The sequence below is a fragment of the Hordeum vulgare genome, chromosome 4H, assembly GCF_904849725.1.
Source record: "Hordeum vulgare subsp. vulgare chromosome 4H, MorexV3_pseudomolecules_assembly, whole genome shotgun sequence".
Classification (NCBI taxonomy): Eukaryota; Viridiplantae; Streptophyta; class Magnoliopsida; order Poales; family Poaceae; genus Hordeum; species Hordeum vulgare.
The window spans coordinates 583,946,486-583,964,547 of NC_058521.1; positions in this window are offsets into that span (position 1 = coordinate 583,946,486).

An 18,062-nucleotide genomic window follows, 5' to 3' on the forward strand; every position below is an offset into this window, starting at 1 on the left:
ACGAAAGTGAGCAGCTCAAAGGATAACATGAAGTCATCAAGACACATTCAGAGAAGGTTAAAATCTATTAGGAAAATGAGAAACTCCGGAGTTATTGCATTGGATTATATCCAAACATCTAAAAATCTGGCAGATCCTTTTACAAAGGGTCTATCACGTAATGTGATAGAAAATGCATCGAGGGAGATGGGTATGAGACCCACAATTTGAGTTGTTCATAGTGGTAACCTATTCTTTGTGATCGGAGATCCCGTGAATTAGATGTGGAAGACAAGTTGTTAGTCAACTGAGAGGAAAGTATCCTTATCATTAATAATACCACTCCATGAAGATGCAAAACTTTCCTAAACTGCATGTCAAGTTGATATACATCTTAATATGTTCTAAGTGGCTTATTGAAGCAGAGATGTTATCATGCAGAACATCTTTTGAAGAACATACCTATATGAGTCTGATTGTTAACGTCGCAATCTATGAGAGTAGGGTGCTCTCTAGTAAACTCATGAAAGGTCTCGGAGTATGACGCATAAGCTCCACCCGCGGGGAAGTCCCACGGTAGCCTAGTATCGATCAAACCTCTATGTGAATCTAGTTTCGCAGAAAACTTGCAGTTCAAGGCCTAGTCCACTGTTCAAGTTGCTTACTAGTGTAGCATAGAGTTCTAGGTGGAAGTTCAACTTATCAGTCTCCACTGTAGTATCGGTATATAAAACAGTGTTTTGGAACCAAAGGCAATTTTTGTGTGCCTCTGGGATCTAGTGGGGGATTGCTGGAATTTTGTCTAACCAATATACAATTCCTAATAAATCCTAGAGGCCCACGCAACCCATTTGTGCAAGGCAAGAGGTGGAAATGTTTAGTCCCACATTGCTAGTTTAGTGGGAGTTGGACCTCCTTATAAGGGAGGATGTTTCCACACATGTATGAGCTTGAGAACAAGAGAGACATACACGCGCGCTCCTCCTCCTCAGCCGCCCGCCTCGTCGCGCCGCGGGTTGCGAGAATGAGCCGAGCCGAACTAAACTTTTGCCACGCACAACTGGTATTTAAAAGTCCACTCGGAGAAGCTGAATGTTTTGCTAGTGGATATTGAAACCGAACGCTGCAGTTTCGCTGCCGTCGCTCTCTTCGTATCCCGTCGCTGGCTTCTCGCCTCCTTCTCCTGCGCCTATAAAAGGGAGGTCGCTCCTCTCCAGAAAACGCATCAGAAGTTCCTATCGCCACCGGTTCCTTTCTCTGTCTGCTGCTACGTTCTTCCCCATCCCGTCTTGCGGCGTGCACCGTTCGTCGGGACAGTAGACCTCCGAAACTCCGTCTCTTCGAGTCCTGTACGGGAGAAGGGCGATAAGGTTTTTGGGGAGCGCTCAGCGCGACTACTGGCTTCCATCACGGACTCCGACGGTTTCTTCCCGGACGACGACTACTTCCCCGACGTCGACCATCTCTTTGGTAACATGGCCAATGACAACGCCAACACCAATCCTGCTGCTGCTACTCAGTACGTACTCATGTTCTTCTTCTTTCAGTTTTTACCGCAACTTTTTGCTATAGTATCTCTTCTAGATATGTTCCGTGTCTGCTCATCACTTCATATGATACCTTGTCTATATAGAACGGTTACTCACATGTTCTTTTCTAGATCATATGTGCACATGTCTTTTGTCTTTTCATCTCTACACAACATGCCTTCTTCCGTCTTAGTTATGATGATAATGTTTATCCTAGCTTTTCTTTTAATAAAATCCTTTGGTAAATTGCTCATATTTCCAACAGATTCAAGTTCATTACAAAAGACACAAGTTACATCATCAACATGTCTTCTTTTGGATAGGTTATCTCCGGTCAACCAGGTCATATTTATTTCTGCATATCTTTCAAAGTTTCAACGCCCCTTTGCTATTGTGCTTCGTTTTGCTTGGTGCCACTTTGGCACTTCGCAAGAGATGAACAGTTGCTGGTGATATACAGTTGTGACAGTGTTCTTACTGGCCAAAAAAAGTAACACCCTACAGTAATTCACCACCCGCAAGTTCAAGTAGATGATTGAAAAATTCAGGCAAGACAGTACAAAGAGGAAAGATAGGTGGGTGCCACGAAGCGTGCTACGAGGGACAACAAAGCGATTTGCCTACACACACCTTGTCTCACCAAGATAGATCAAACACATGGGATCCTTTTCTCTAATAAATTAATGTTTCCTCTGTTTCTTCCATTTAGATCTTCTGTGTGCTGAAAACAGTCTCTTGCATAAATATTAGGGAAATGTTGTACAATAGATCCATAGTGATGGGACCATCTTTCGAAACATGCGCAAGTGGAAGCTACATGCACCAAGTTGTGGTTTTTTTAGATAATTTCTGCTTGTTGTTTTTTTACGTGGGTAATGAAGGACATATATTTTTTGCTCGAGGAACTCTGCTTCTACCGTTAGAAAAATGATTGAATTCCAACCTTAGATATGACACCAGTTTCGACTCAATTCTTCCAAATTACATTTGAAATGTGATTGGTTCTCTCGAATCTCGAGCACCATAGGTCCCATTTTCAAATCCCCCATGTGCTACAGACTACGTAGCGAGAACTTTAACACCAGTACACCAGTCTAATGCCGACGCCTTTAAAATGATTATAGCTTCGTGCAATCATCTCCACTACAACCAGGCAACCAACAACTTGATTGTGCTTGTAATTGTCTAGTCATGATTGTAACCTTTCAATATGAACGACATAGGCAGATCATAGGTGCGCTCGACAAATCAACCTGGCTTGTTTTAAAAAAACAAATCAACATGTATGTAAAATTGAGACTGATAAGTTTAAGCCGTAAACCAACCTTGTATGAAACTTAATTTGTAGCTGAATAAACTGCAGTAGTATTTTAATTGTTTGCGCATGATTGTATCACTTAACCTTAATTATATGAATGGCTCAAGCAAATTTTAGGTGTGCTCGACAAACCAACTTGCACGATAAAATAGAGAATGCAGGAGAATAAGATTTTGATAGGATCTAAGATAAAATCAACCACCCACAAAATTTCGACGATGCAGGAGAATGAGATTCTTGTATGATAGGCGGACAGAGGTATAAGCTTTCGACAACAAATGTAATTGTCACGCCCACGATGCGACCCTATCCTCAATTTGGCACGAGGGCCTCGTCAGGGATAGAAGCGCATCTCATCGTGTCGCAAGAATGGATATCGTTACAAGTACATGTACTGAAGAGAAGAGATATATAAAGAGTTGGCTTACACTCGCCACAAGCTACATCAGAGTTACATCAGTACATTACATAATCATCAAGAGTAAGAGCAGGGTCCGACTACGGACGAAAACAAACGACAAAAGAAGAACGACGTCCATCCTTGCTATCCCAGGCTGCCGGCCTGGAACCCATCCTAGATCGATGAAGAAGAAGAAGAAGAAGAAGCAACTCCAAATGAACAGTCAACGCGCTCGCGTCAAGTAACCTTAACCTGTACCTGCAACTGGTGTTGTAGCAATCTGTGAGCCACAGGGGACTCAGCAATCTCATTTCCAAAGGTATCAAGACTAGCAAAGCTTAATGGGTGAGGTATGGTTAAGTGGTGAGGTTGCAGCAGCGGCTAAGCATATATTTGGTGGCTAACTTACGAGTACAAGAAATGAGAGGGGGAAGATCTACGCATAGCGGACGTAACTACTGATGATCAAATGAATGATCCTGAACACCTACCTACGTCAGACATAACCCCACCGTGTCCTCGATCGGAGAAGGGACTCACGAAAGAGACAATCACGGTTACGCACACAGTTGGCATATTTTAATTAAGTTAACTTCAAGTTATCTAGAACCAGTGTTAAACAAAGTTTCCAAGTTGCCACATAACCGCGGGCACGGCTTTCTGAAAGATTTAACCCTGCAGGGGTGCTCCAACTAGTCCATCACAAATTACCACAAGCCGCATAGAAATCCTCAATCACGAAGCTCGCGATCTCGTCGGATTCCCTAGTGGAAAACCTCAACTCTGAGATTACCCAAAGCATCACCGGAATCCCGATGCACAAGATATTTCGTCAAAGGTAAAACTAATCCAGCAAGGCCGCCCGGCGTGTCGACAATCCCGATAGGAGCCGCGTAACTCGTTCTCAGGACACGACGGATAAGCGACGCGTACAAGTGCCAAACCTCGAGTTTCCTCGTGGTGGCCCCGCACAGTGCTCTGTTTTGGACCAAGACTCATGAGGAGCACTGGCCCGGGGGTTGATTAAATTATCCTCGGGGCCCGGGAAGTCCCTATGCAATTTTTATTAGGTGGTTAGGCAAATGTAGTACCAATGTTGGGCCTTGCCAGACCAGCTTTAATCTAAAACGAATTATCAAGGGGGTCCCCACAACAACCCCGATCGTGTTAGGAGCGCTCATTTATGGAACATAACACCGGTAGCCGGAAACTAAGGGGGCAAAGGTGGAACAAAACACCAGGCTAGAAAAGGCCGAGCCTTCCACCTTTTACCAAGTATATAGGTGCATTAAATTAAATAACATTTAATATGGTGATATAACAAGGAACCCATGCTTTCGCATGGAAGCATATGCACCTGCAACTAGCAACGCTATCAACAGGGTTAAGCAAGCGGTAACATAGCCAATCAGTGGTTTTGCTAGGTCGAACAGGTTGAAGGTTATCATGGCATTGTTGAGAGGCTGATATTTAACATGTGGTAGGCAACGAGACGTAACGATAGAAACGGTAACTAGCATGGCAATGATAGTAATGGTATCTGGGGAAATGGTCATCTTGCCTGAGATCCCGCTTGGAAGAAGAATGCCTCCGTGAAGCAGACGAACCGACGTAGTCGAACGGGTCCTCACAATCCGGCACGTTGCGGAACTCTATCGAGACGAAGCAAACCGGAAACACAAATCAACACATGGATTCACCACACGATGCAAGGCACATATGATGCATGAACGGACTAATGCAAGGCATGACAATCACAACAATCCAACACTACACATTAAGTGAAGCTCGATATTCAACGAGTTGCATATTGACGAAACTCCACGTTTATTTATTTAGTTCTATCCCGATTAGTTACACGGCAGTATTAAATGTTGTTAACATGGCAAGGGGTGAAGCGGTGATTCTACATGTCATCCTAGTCGGTTAACACGTGGAACATAGAACGGAGCTACGTTTCAAGAGACATGCACAACAGGAATCACTAACTAAAATGATGCATGGAAGCCCAATCCCTAACTATGCTCTTACTCGAACCTACAAAGATAATCAAGTGCCACCTCATCACAAAGTGACACTTCTATGGAACTGTTCAGAACCGGAAACTAGTGTCCCCATTTGAATCCTTGGGTTCTCCTACCCCAAAACCATATATAACACTGCTATATATGCGTGCAGAAAAACACCAGAAACAACAAAGGAAAAACTACGCAGGATCAAACTACGCTAACAACAAGAACATGGGCTGATCTTGATGTGCCAGATTTGGCAACAAAATGCACAGGAAAAAAACATGGAAGAAGGGGGACTCGAACCCACTACCTAGTTGCAGCACAACAGGACAATCACCATTGAGCTAGGCTCAGTTCACTGCCCTAAAAGGAGAAATAACCTACTTATGCCACCTATGCAGGCAACGCAACCACATGAGCTTACTTTACTTAAATTTACCAGACGCTAACTGACGAAACTGAAAACAAAGACAGAAATAAAATGAGGGTGGAATGGGATTCGATCCCAGGTCCTCTCGGTTTTGGAGCACGCCGCGGTAACCAGTTCAGCTAACAGGCTATCTGAGTGTCATCACAGTGGAATGGCTAGGTATTATGAAAGTACCAGAACGGATCTGAGCCGAATAAAAAGGCTTTCGCCATGGACCTGTGCTCCTCACCGGTGACGAACTCGAAGGCGGAGGCGATGCCGTCGGGTGGCGCAGCCGGGAAGAGGGGGATCCACCACATATGGAGGCAGGGAACCCATTCCCCAAGGGAGGGAGCTTTGATTCGAGGCGCTGGGTTGGGTTGGTGGTTCCTGTCATGGCAAGTAGAGGGAGGTGAGAGAAAGAGAAGAGAGGAAAAAACAGAGGGAGGAGAGAAGCACAGGAAGGAGAGAGCAACGGGATCCTGTTGCAGCGGGCTTGGCGCGTGCGGCGGGGCTGTGCTGGGAGGCCGATCAACGACGCGCTCCCGGCGAGCTTCGTTCCTGCTGGCCGCCATGCCTGTCGTTCCTGGTGCTGTTGATCGATGCGGCTGCACAAGGCGCTCAGGGCACGAGCGAGCTCCATTGGCCGGCGCGCAAGACGAGGGACGCGGTCGGGGCACAGGAGAATTTTGGATCGAGGCAACTCGAGAGAATGGGTGGCGGCGGCGCTGGACACGGGAGGATTTGATGGATGGGACACGGGTCCTAGGTTCTAGGGTTTGATAAGATTAAATAGGTAGGTGGTTTGGGTAGGGCTGATCTAGACACTCTGATTCGATCGGACGGTCAAGAAATATAGTTTAGGGTATCCAATTGTAAAACCGGAGATGGTTTAGGGTAAAACGGGGTTGACCCGGATCCAACGGTTACGACCGCTGGGTTCGGGTTCCAGGAGGTTTTCGGACTGGGCTGCGCGTAGGGTCGATGCACTGTGCAGAGGGGCTAGGCATAGAAGAGGGGGAAAACGGGCAACCCGGTGACAGAGTTTAAAATACCGAAACGTCCGACAATTGACCGGCTATAGTGCCGCTATATAATAAACGGCACGGGTAACAAACGAGTTCCGATCGTGATGAAAATTGACAGGCGGCCTACCCATATTTAAATAAGTCCACACGTCAAGTTTCAACCGAATCAAAAAAAGTTTTATGCACACTTTAAAAACAAGGTTTTGACGATGCCGCAAGCGCGTGCGTGTGTGGTTGTTCTCGAAACGCTCAACGACGATAACGAAGAGAACCCGCAACTAATAACGGGTGCAGGTTTTGAAAACGGGCGGCAACGGGATGCCGATGCAATGCAGATGATGCGAATGATGCGATGATGATGCCACAAATAAAATAAGCCACACGACGAAAACAGAATAGAAGGGGAATCTTCTGGAACGTCGGCATCGGGCTATCACAACTCTCCTACACTACAAGAGGATCTCGCCCCGAGATCCAAGAATGAAAGGGGGAGAGTATGAGAAAAGCAAAAGGTAAAACTTAGTCGCTTCTTTGACAAATGAGTGAAACAAGCGATCCTTGAAGGTTGCGAAGAGAAGAGGAATGGAATGAGAAAGAAGCAAGAATTCACGGAAAATTTCGGCAGCACTTCGATAGGAAAATGGGACAAAAAATTCGATAAGATGAAAGAAATAGACAATATTCACAACAAACAAGTAAATAGAGCAAGGGAACACCAAGATCTTGATAGAACAAGATGATAGACCCAAAAGAGCAACATCACAATGCCTTCGGAATAAGAGAATATGAACTAGCTCAAGCGGAAGAAGAGAATGAAGAAAAGAATGACAACTAACATCACAATAGAATTGGAGAGCCTCCGGACAGAGAATTGACGTAGTAGTTGGAAAACCTACAACGCAAAGAACAAGATAGTAGTGGGCTTATGAAAATCATCTCAACAAATATGAGGTGACCACCAACCACTGAAAGAAACAATGATAGATTGGGAGCAACAAGATATGAACACTTACTTACACCAAGAGGATACATGTAGAACTTGGATTAGTGACAAGCACCATGATAGCACCATCCATAGGAAAAGCTTTAGGTGAAATCCAAACCAAGATAGCTCAATGAAGAAATCATGGGTTGAAAATATCTCATGATCATAGAATTGGTGGATTTAATTATCTCATACTTGAAAGAAAACTCTTCGAGGCTCCTACACTAACAAGAATGCTATAATACCACCTCAAAGGATAAAGGAAGAACAATTGCACTGAAATGCAAGGGAAAGAATGCTTGAGGTTCTCCAACAAGAATCTTGAAGAAAACTTTGAGAATGAATTGAAATCTTGATGAATCACCATGAAGGACCTCCGTATACAAATAAATGATGCAAAGATAAGAAGAATGAAAGAATAAGATTATGACCTTGCCAAAATCTTAGATGAAGCTACTCAAAGAGATACTTGATAGAACTTGGAACTTCGGAAAAGAAAGATAAGCACTATAAAAAAAGAATTGATATTATGAGCCCGCCAGAAGAAGAATTGAAATCTCTTGGAAGAAGGAAGTACAAGAATAAGAATTATGTTATGCTCATCCTACATCAAATTAAATTGATGACAAGCAATGGATCTAGCATACAACTTATTCTTCTTGAAAGGATCTTGAAGAGATAGAGAGATAAGCACCACTTGAGGCAAAATTGAAGGAAGCATCGGTAAGAACTCAAAAATAAATGGGAACACCACAAATTAATGGAGATACATGAGAATGAAGAGATCATGAGCCACCTGAGAGAAAACTAGAACAAGGCACCGGAAAACGAGAGACGAACGAAGAGACAACAATTGAGAAGAATTGAGGATGAAAGCTGAAAGCTGAGAACGAAGAATCTTCTGAAATGATGGCCTTCGGAGGATCAAGAAATAAAAACAACTAAGAAATGCACCGGATAGCAAGAAATGAATCACTCATGATTGAAGACAAATAAGATGATGGCACAAACTGAAAGGATAAATCTTCAAGAGAATGAACCAAGATTCGAGAGAAACACTCCTTCGGATTTGCAAGCTGAGAATGATGACGAGAAACAACACCAAGGATAACTGAGACACTCTGGCATAAAGAAGAATGCAAGGTTGAGCCAATATGAGAATCCATTCAAATAGATCTTAAAGAAGGGATATGACTGATGAAATTCATACTTACATCATAGTTGAAACGAATTAAAAGATCTCCGGGAAAAGATTAAGAGAGTCAGGAAAGATCCTGGGAAAAACATGTGGGTTATGGGCCCACTCAAAGAAACCACCGTTGAAAGGATTTCTTAGAAGAGAGATATTGCACCGTACAAAGAAACTTGATGAGGTTGAGCACCTCGAAATAATTAAAAGAATTGAGAACAAGAATTCTGAGATAACTTCAACGCTCCGGATAGAATAGAGAGAAATGACAACAAGAAGATAGACTGATAAAAATTTCCAACCTAGGAAAGAATTACAAGGATGAAAAGGATATGATGACACGGACAACTGAATTAAATTCACCGGTAAGGATGACAAGAATGAACAAATATGACACGAATCTCCTGAGAATCTTCACAATGAATCACCGGGTAAGAGAGAAAAGAACAGACAGCGGAAGCACAATGAAATGAATGCACTTGGATGAAAATTGAATCACTGAAGAAAAAGGGCGGGAGGGCGGGGAAAAACAAAGACAACTTGGGACAGATGAGATGAACTCCGGATGGAATAAGAGAATGCTCTTGACAAATTGGAGAGGATTGAATCCACTTGGATAGAAACACACCGGTTGAAAAGACTTGACATAACAACTCCGGTTGACAAAATTGATAAGACAATTGATTTGAGCAAAGAGAATTAGCATTCCCACAAAAATATGAGAACACCGCTTAGAGAAGATCTGAAATCACCACTTGACATCGACGCAACACGAATACCATATTCAACAAAACAAAGGATGAGGCTTACGAAACAAGCCAGAACAAACTCATGAGAAAGATTTCGTCCGATATTTTCGTGGACACGATCGCACGGGCACGATTCTTACAGTACCCATCAAGTGCAAGGCAGTGCACCCGACATACGAAGCGTCCCCGAGTCGTAGCAAGCTACAAGGACTCTTTAAGACACAACGTGTACCGCTGTAAGTCGACCGTGAACAAACGAATCCACTAGATGTCGAACCCCAACCTAACATCATGTATTTGTTGGAAGATTGTCCTATAAGCAACTACTTGAATTCCCACCTATGAATTCCCGAAATTTCTGGTCATGCAATCTGGTACACGGATACAAGGAGTAATATCACACAACTCCTATACTAACCTGTCACCTGTATCACATCCGTCAACACACAACCAGAATCCCGGACCTTCATCTACAACAGACCCTCGTGATCACAACGATACAAAGCATGGCAGTACTCCCGAACAATCTGCACCACTACTGGGGACATCGGGGTTATCTCGCCACTACTAGTATTGAAGCAATTACGAACATCCTTCGTTCTAAGATACTCAGAAACCTGAATGATAACGATGTGCTCAAGAATCCCCTGGAGCTCAACTCCCCGGAAGAAAATCAAGTCAGACAGGAGGCACCAAGACAGAACTCCGTCACATCGGCATCATATAGATTCCAAAAATATCCGCGTGATCCTAAATTTTTTTTGAGTGAGAAGAGGAGTAGAATTAAAATATTACGTCAAGATTCCTCACCAGAGCATAGAAGAGGAGAAAAAAGAGTCCTACTCTCCGATATATAACAAGACTCAAAGTTTTTTCACTAGACTCGACTCGGCCAAGTTCGATCAATCAAGGGGGCTCCTAGGTCGGTACTGCTCTGATACCAACTTGTCACGCCCACGATGCGACCCTATCCTCAATTTGGCACGAGGGCCTCGTCAGGGATAGAAGCGCATCTCATCGTGTCGCAAGAATGGATATCGTTACAAGTACATGTACTGAAGAGAAGAGATATATAAAGAGTTGGCTTACACTCGCCACAAGCTACATCAGAGTTACATCAGTACATTACATAATCATCAAGAGTAAGAGCAGGGTCCGACTACGGACGAAAACAAACGACAAAAGAAGAACGACGTCCATCCTTGCTATCCCAGGCTGCCGGCCTGGAACCCATCCTAGATCGATGAAGAAGAAGAAGAAGAAGAAGCAACTCCAAATGAACAGTCAACGCGCTCGCGTCAAGTAACCTTAACCTGTACCTGCAACTGGTGTTGTAGCAATCTGTGAGCCACAGGGGACTCAGCAATCTCATTTCCAAAGGTATCAAGACTAGCAAAGCTTAATGGGTGAGGTATGGTTAAGTGGTGAGGTTGCAGCAGCGGCTAAGCATATATTTGGTGGCTAACTTACGAGTACAAGAAATGAGAGGGGGAAGATCTACGCATAGCGGACGTAACTACTGATGATCAAATGAATGATCCTGAACACCTACCTACGTCAGACATAACCCCACCGTGTCCTCGATCGGAGAAGGGACTCACGAAAGAGACAATCACGGTTACGCACACAGTTGGCATATTTTAATTAAGTTAACTTCAAGTTATCTAGAACCAGTGTTAAACAAAGTTTCCAAGTTGCCACATAACCGCGGGCACGGCTTTCCGAAAGATTTAACCCTGCAGGGGTGCTCCAACTAGTCCATCACAAATTACCACAAGACGCATAGAAATCCTCAATCACGAAGCTCGCGATCTCATCGGATTCCCTAGTGGAAAACCTCAACTCTGAGATTACCCAGAGCATCACCGGAATCCCGATGCACAAGATATTTCGTCAAAGGTAAAACTAATCCAGCAAGGCCGCCCGGCGTGTCGACGATCCCGATAGGAGCCGCGTAACTCGTTCTCAGGACACGACGGATAAGCGACGCGTACAAGTGCCAAACCTCGAGTTTCCTCGCGGTGGCCCCGCACAGTGCTCTGTTTTGGACCAAGACTCATGAGGAGCACTGGCCCGGGGGTTGATTAAATTATCCTCGGGGCCCGGGAAGTCCCTATGCAATTTTTATTAGGTGGTTAGGCAAATGTAGTACCAATGTTGGGCCTTGCCAGACCAGCTTTAATCTAAAACGAATTATCAAGGGGGTCCCCACAACAACCCCGATCGTGTTAGGAGCGCTCATTTATGGAACATAACACCGGTAGCCGGAAACTAAGGGGGGCAAAGGTGGAACAAAACACCAGGCTAGAAAAGGCCGAGCCTTCCACCTTTTACCAAGTATATAGGTGCATTAAATTAAATAACATTTAATATGGTGATATAACAAGGAACCCACGCTTTCGCATGGAAGCATCCGCACCTGCAACTAGCAACGCTATCAACAGGGTTAAGCAAGCGGTAACATAGCCAATCAGTGGTTTTGCTAGGTCGAACAGGTTGAAGGTTATCATGGCATTGTTGAGAGGCTGATATTTAACATGTGGTAGGCAACGAGACGTAACGATAGAAACGGTAACTAGCATGGGAATGATAGTAATGGTATCTGGGGAAATGGTCATCTTGCCTGAGATCCCGCTTGGAAGAAGAATGCCTCCGTGAAGCAGACGAACCGACGTAGTCGAACGGGTCCTCACAATCCGGCACGTTGCGGAACTCTATCGAGACGAAGCAAACCGGAAACACAAATCAACACATGGATTCACCACACGATGCAAGGCACATATGATGCATGAACGGACTAATGCAAGGCATGACAATCACAACAATCCAACACTACACATTAAGTGAAGCTCGATATTCAACGAGTTGCATATTGATGAAACTCCACGTTTATTTATTTAGTTCTATCCCGATTAGTTACACGGCAGTATTAAATGTTGTTAACATGGCAAGGGGTGAAGCGGTGATTCTACATGTCATCCTAGTCGGTTAACACGTGGAACATAGAACGGAGCTACGTTTCAAGAGACATGCACAACAGGAAGCACTAACTAAAATGATGCATGGAAGCCCAATCCCTAACTATGCTCTTACTCGAACCTACAAAGATAATCAAGTGCCACCTCATCACAAAGTGACACTTCTATGGAACTGTTCAGAACCGGAAACTAGTGTCCCCATTTGAATCCTTGGGTTCTCCTACCCCAAAACCATATATAACACTGCTATATATGCGTGCAGAAAAACACCAGAAACAACAAAGGAAAAACTACGCAGGATCAAACTACGCTAACAACAAGAACATGGGCTGATCTTGATGTGCCAGATTTGGCAACAAAATGCACAGGAAAAAAACATGGAAGAAGGGGGACTCGAACCCACTACCTAGTTGCAGCACAACAGGACAATCACCATTGAGCTAGGCTCAGTTCACTGCCCTAAAAGGAGAAATAACCTACTTATGCCACCTATGCAGGCAACGCAACCACATGAGCTTACTTTACTTAAATTTACCAGACGCTAACTAACGAAACTGAAAACAAAGACAGAAATAAAATGAGGCTGGAATGGGATTCGATCCCAGGCCCTCTCGGTTTTGGAGCACGTCGCGGTAACCAGTTCAGCTAACAGGCTATCTGAGTGTCATCACAGTGGAATGGCTAGGTATTATGAAAGTGCCAGAACAGATCTGAGCCGAATAAAAAGGCTTTCGCCATGGACCTGTGCTCCTCACCGGTGACGAACTCGAAGGCGGAGGCGATGTCGTCGGGTGGCGCGGCCGGGAAGAGGGGGATCCACCACATCTGGAGGCAGGGAACCCATTCCCCAAGGGAGGGAGCTCTGATTCGAGGCGCTGGGTTGGGTTGGTGGTTCCTGTCATGGCAAGTAGAGGGAGGTGAGAGAAAGAGAAGAGAGGAAAAAACAGATGGAGGAGAGAAGCACAACAAGGAGAGGGCAACGGGATCCTGTTGCAGCGGGCTTGGCGCGTGTGGCGGGGCTGTGCTGGGAGGCCGATCAACGACGCGCTCCCGGCGAGCTTCGTTCCTGCTGGCCGCCATGCCTGTCGTTCCTGGTGCTGTTGATCGATGCGGTTGCACAAGGCGCTCAGGGCACGAGCGAGCTCCATTGGCTGGCGCGCAAGACGAGGGACGCGGTCGGGGCACAGGAGAATTTTGGATCGGGGCAACTCGAGAGAATGGGTGGCGGCGGCGCTGGACACGGGAGGATTTGATGGATGGGACAGGGGTCCTAGGTTCTAGGGTTTGATAAGATTAAATAGGTAGGTGGTTTGGGTAGGGCTGATCTAGACACTCTGATTCGATCGGACGGTCAAGAAATATAGTTTAGGGTATCCAATTGTAAAACCGAAGATGGTTTAGGGTAAAACGGGGTTGACCCGGATCCAACGGTTACAACCGCTGGGTTCGGGTTCCAGGAAGTTTTCGGACTGGGCTGCGCGTAGGGTCGATGCACTGTGCAGAGGGGCTAGGCATAGAAGAGGGGGAAAACGGGCAACCCGGTGACAGAGTTTAAAATACCGAAACGTCCGACAATTGACCGGCTATAGTGCCGCTATATAATAAACGACACGGGTAACAAACGAGCTCCGATCGTGATGAAAATTGACAGGCGGCCTACCCATATTTAAATAAGTCCACACGTCAAGTTTCAACCGAATGAAAGAAAGTTTTACGCACACTTTAAAAACAAGGTTTTGACGATGCCGCAGGCGCGTGCGTGTGTGGTTGTTCTCGAAACGCTCAACGACGATAACGAAGAGAACCCGCAACTAATAACGGGTGCAGGTTTTGAAAACGGGCGGCAACGGGATGCCGATGCAATGCAGATGATGCGAATGATGCGATGATGATGCCACAAATAAAATAAGCCACACGACGAAAACAGAATAGAAGGGGAATCTTCTGGAACGTCGGCATCGGGTTGTCACAGTAGTATTCTCATGAAAATGAACGAAGATAATCAAACACACAAAAGATTATACTCCATCAAATCCTCTTACGAAGTTCCCCTGAAAAACACCCTCTTGTCATCCGTAAAAATAAAATAAAAGAAATCCACAACATCACCTATGTTGTAAATAAATTCTGCAACATATGCTTTGTTGTAAAATTTTCTGCAACCCAAACCTTGTGGCAAGAATGAGGAATGGGCTGAATACTATTACGGATATAGATCTAATGGCTGCCAAGCTGACGGATCTTCTATCCGCTGGCCGATGCGTAACATGGTCTTAAAAAATACTCTTGTCACGCGCAAAAATAAAATAGAAAATCCTCTTGTGAAGGGGTAAGGGCAACTTCAACGGGCTGACCCAAACGGACGACGATTTTGTCCGCTTTTGTCCGTTTGGGTCGCGTGTCCGCGCGTCCGTGACCACGTTTTCTTTTGGGTCTGCAAATCCACCCAACGGGGGCGCAATCATTTTCTGGCGAGCCCCTCCTCCTGGTTGAGGAGGATCGCCCCTTGGCGCACACCCGTTCTCCCGAGCGGTGGCAGCGTCGTATCCCTCCGCCTTGCGGGACCAGCCCTACCTTCCGCGCCTCGGGCAGCCGTCGCGGCTTCATTGGCATCAGATCTGGGACCTTGTGGCAGGGGGTCTGCCTCGCTTCCGGCAACGCCAAGCGGTAGATATGAGTCGTCGTCTCCACTTCGTCTCCTCTGTGTCTCGATCTGGTATCTCCACCCCTCTCCACATCTCTCCCTCTCGCTCGCTCGTCGTGAGCAGTAGCGAGGACGAGGCGACGGGGACGTGTAGCGAGCGAGGGCGCGTGCAGGGCCGACGGGGCAGCGGTGGTGAGGAGGACGAGCGCCGTGCTGCTGCTCCTCCCCGCCCAGTCACTGATAGATGGGACCAGGGCGGACACGACCGGACGAGAGGAGACAATGGGAGCGCCTGCTTTTGTCCGCCGCAGACCCATTTGTGACCCATATTTGGGTTTAGTTTGGGTCCGGAACGAACATCGGACAAGTTTGGGTCGCCCCGTTGAACAAAGTTTTTTTGTTCGTACCAACCCAATCGAACGACGATGGATAAAATGATCGTTCCATTCAAGTTGCTCTAAGCAGCATGGATGGCCTTAGAGCATGGTTAATAGTATAGCCAACTGGTGGCTATAAGCAGTCTTATAGTCCATCTTATAGCTAGCTTAGAGTTGGCTCTTCACGAAGAGCCTGCTTCCCTTCTCTCTCATCCAACTCAGCAAAAATATAGTATTTTAATAGTATAGCCAACTGCTGGCTATAAGCAGTCTTATAGTCCATCTTATAGCTAGCTTAGAGCTGGCTCTTCACGAAGAGCCTGCTTCCCTTCTCTCTCATCCAACTCAGCAAAAATATAGTATTTTAATCCTTAACAGGCTGCTCACTGTACCTTATTGTAGGACTGGGATCGGGTGACATGCAAATGCCATGTCACCGTGTGCCTCGCACCTCCCATCCACTGTCCAGTTTGCATCCAACGGACCACATCTTTTCAAGGAAAAACAACATCCAGACACTCTGAAGCTTCACGGTTTTGAACTTTATATGTTACATATACAAATCTTTTGCACTCAGATTCACAATATAATGTTTAGTTTTGAACAATACAAAATATACTGTTTACAAATTATAAACATCAGCCTTTTAGTCCGGAAACAGTATACTGTTTACAAGAAATTCAGTTTTGAACAAACGAAAATATACTGTTTACAAATTATAAACATCTCTCATATAACATTCAGCCCATTTTTCTTTCACCTTGTAGATGCTATCTAACCAAGTTTGCTTATGCACTTTGAGCCTCATATTGTCAAACGCTTCTTCAAATGCTGCCTTGTTCTCATATCCATACATACAAGCACCAAAATCTGTGAGAATATGAGGCTCTTTTTCTCCATCCTCCACTTCATCCTCCACTCCCACTTGAGTTAAATGTTTGACAACATTTTTGCATGATATGAAATGTACACAGTCCATGATATGATTCTGTGAAGACCTTTCCTATGGCTCCTCCCATTGCTGCATCTTGATTGGTATAGATAGTTCTAGGCTGCCTTCCATTGTGTGCGGCTAGAAATGTCTCAAAGAGCCATATAAATGAGTCACGTGTTTCATCAAACATCAATGCAGCACCAAAAATGGTTGTTTCTCTAAACTGATTGAGCCCAAGAAAAATACCAAATGGCCTATACTCTTTGTTCGTGCCAAATGTAGTGTCAAAAGTGACAACATCACCAAAGTCTGTATAGTCAAGTAGCATTTTAGCATCAACCCAAAATATGTTGGCTATATGCTCCTCACAATCCAACTGCAAATGATATTGGAATGATGGATTCTCAACTATCTTGTCACGAAAGAACTTCAACATACTACCGGCCTGTCCATAAGCCATCTCCCGCTGCCGCTTGGTTCGCAAATGATTCTTTTGGTCAGTCAAAGTGTAACCAACGTTGAACTTCCCACCAGCTCGACGACATGCAAACTCATGTGAAGCTTTTGGCATAATTCCGGAATCATCGGCTGTTTCTATCTCTAAAGCTTGCACATCTGAAATCTTCCTTTGTGATGCCAACAAGTGACAGGTTTGTGGCAATTGAAGGAGGTGATTGTGTTCCAAATCAACTTCGGTGACTTCAAAAAATTTGGCCACTCGATCAAATGAAACAATCATCCGAACTTTACAATTTGTTCTTGTTTCGGCTCTAATGTGCTTCGGCTCGTGATCTATTTGACTTTTTCTTCGGTAGCCTTCATTGGAACAAACAAACCTACATGAAGTGATTGTTCCATCAGTTCTGCTTTTGATGGTATTTCTTTTCCTCACATCAAAGCCTATGTGACCTTCATATTGCAGCCAGAACTCCCAAGCCTCATCCGAATTTCTGAACCGCATACCAACTTCGGGTATCCTGTTGCCAATCGATCCCATCGCACAACACACAATCCTGCCAAATTCCACGGTGTATATAAATTAGTGAAACAAGATAGAAACTAACAGAAATTCAAACAATAATATACAAGTGTTGTAGTAGTATAGAAGTGTTGTCAAATTCGGAAATACTCGCTGCAAGTGCTGTAGTATACAAGTTATAGAATTATTCAGAAATCTAGTGCTGACTCAAAACCGCAAAGCTGGCTCCTATGTTAAAACCGGACACAAAGCTTAGCAGATTCAGAGAATATAGTGCTACTCAAAGCTGGCACCACCTCTGGCACTAATGGAACAAGAGAGAGATAGGGAACCTGAGAAGTGGTCGCTGAACGGTCCCCTGCTCGCGGCAGCGCTCGTCCTGGTTCGCGGCGGCGCTCGTCCCGGCTCCCGCGGCGGACGACGCTCGTCCCGGACCAACGGCGTTCGGCCCTGGTTCCCGCGGCGGACAACACTCGTCCCTGCCTCTCCTCAGTGGCGACGGCGGCGACGGCGGGCGGCGACGGCAGCGGCAGCAGGCTGCGAGACGAGGAG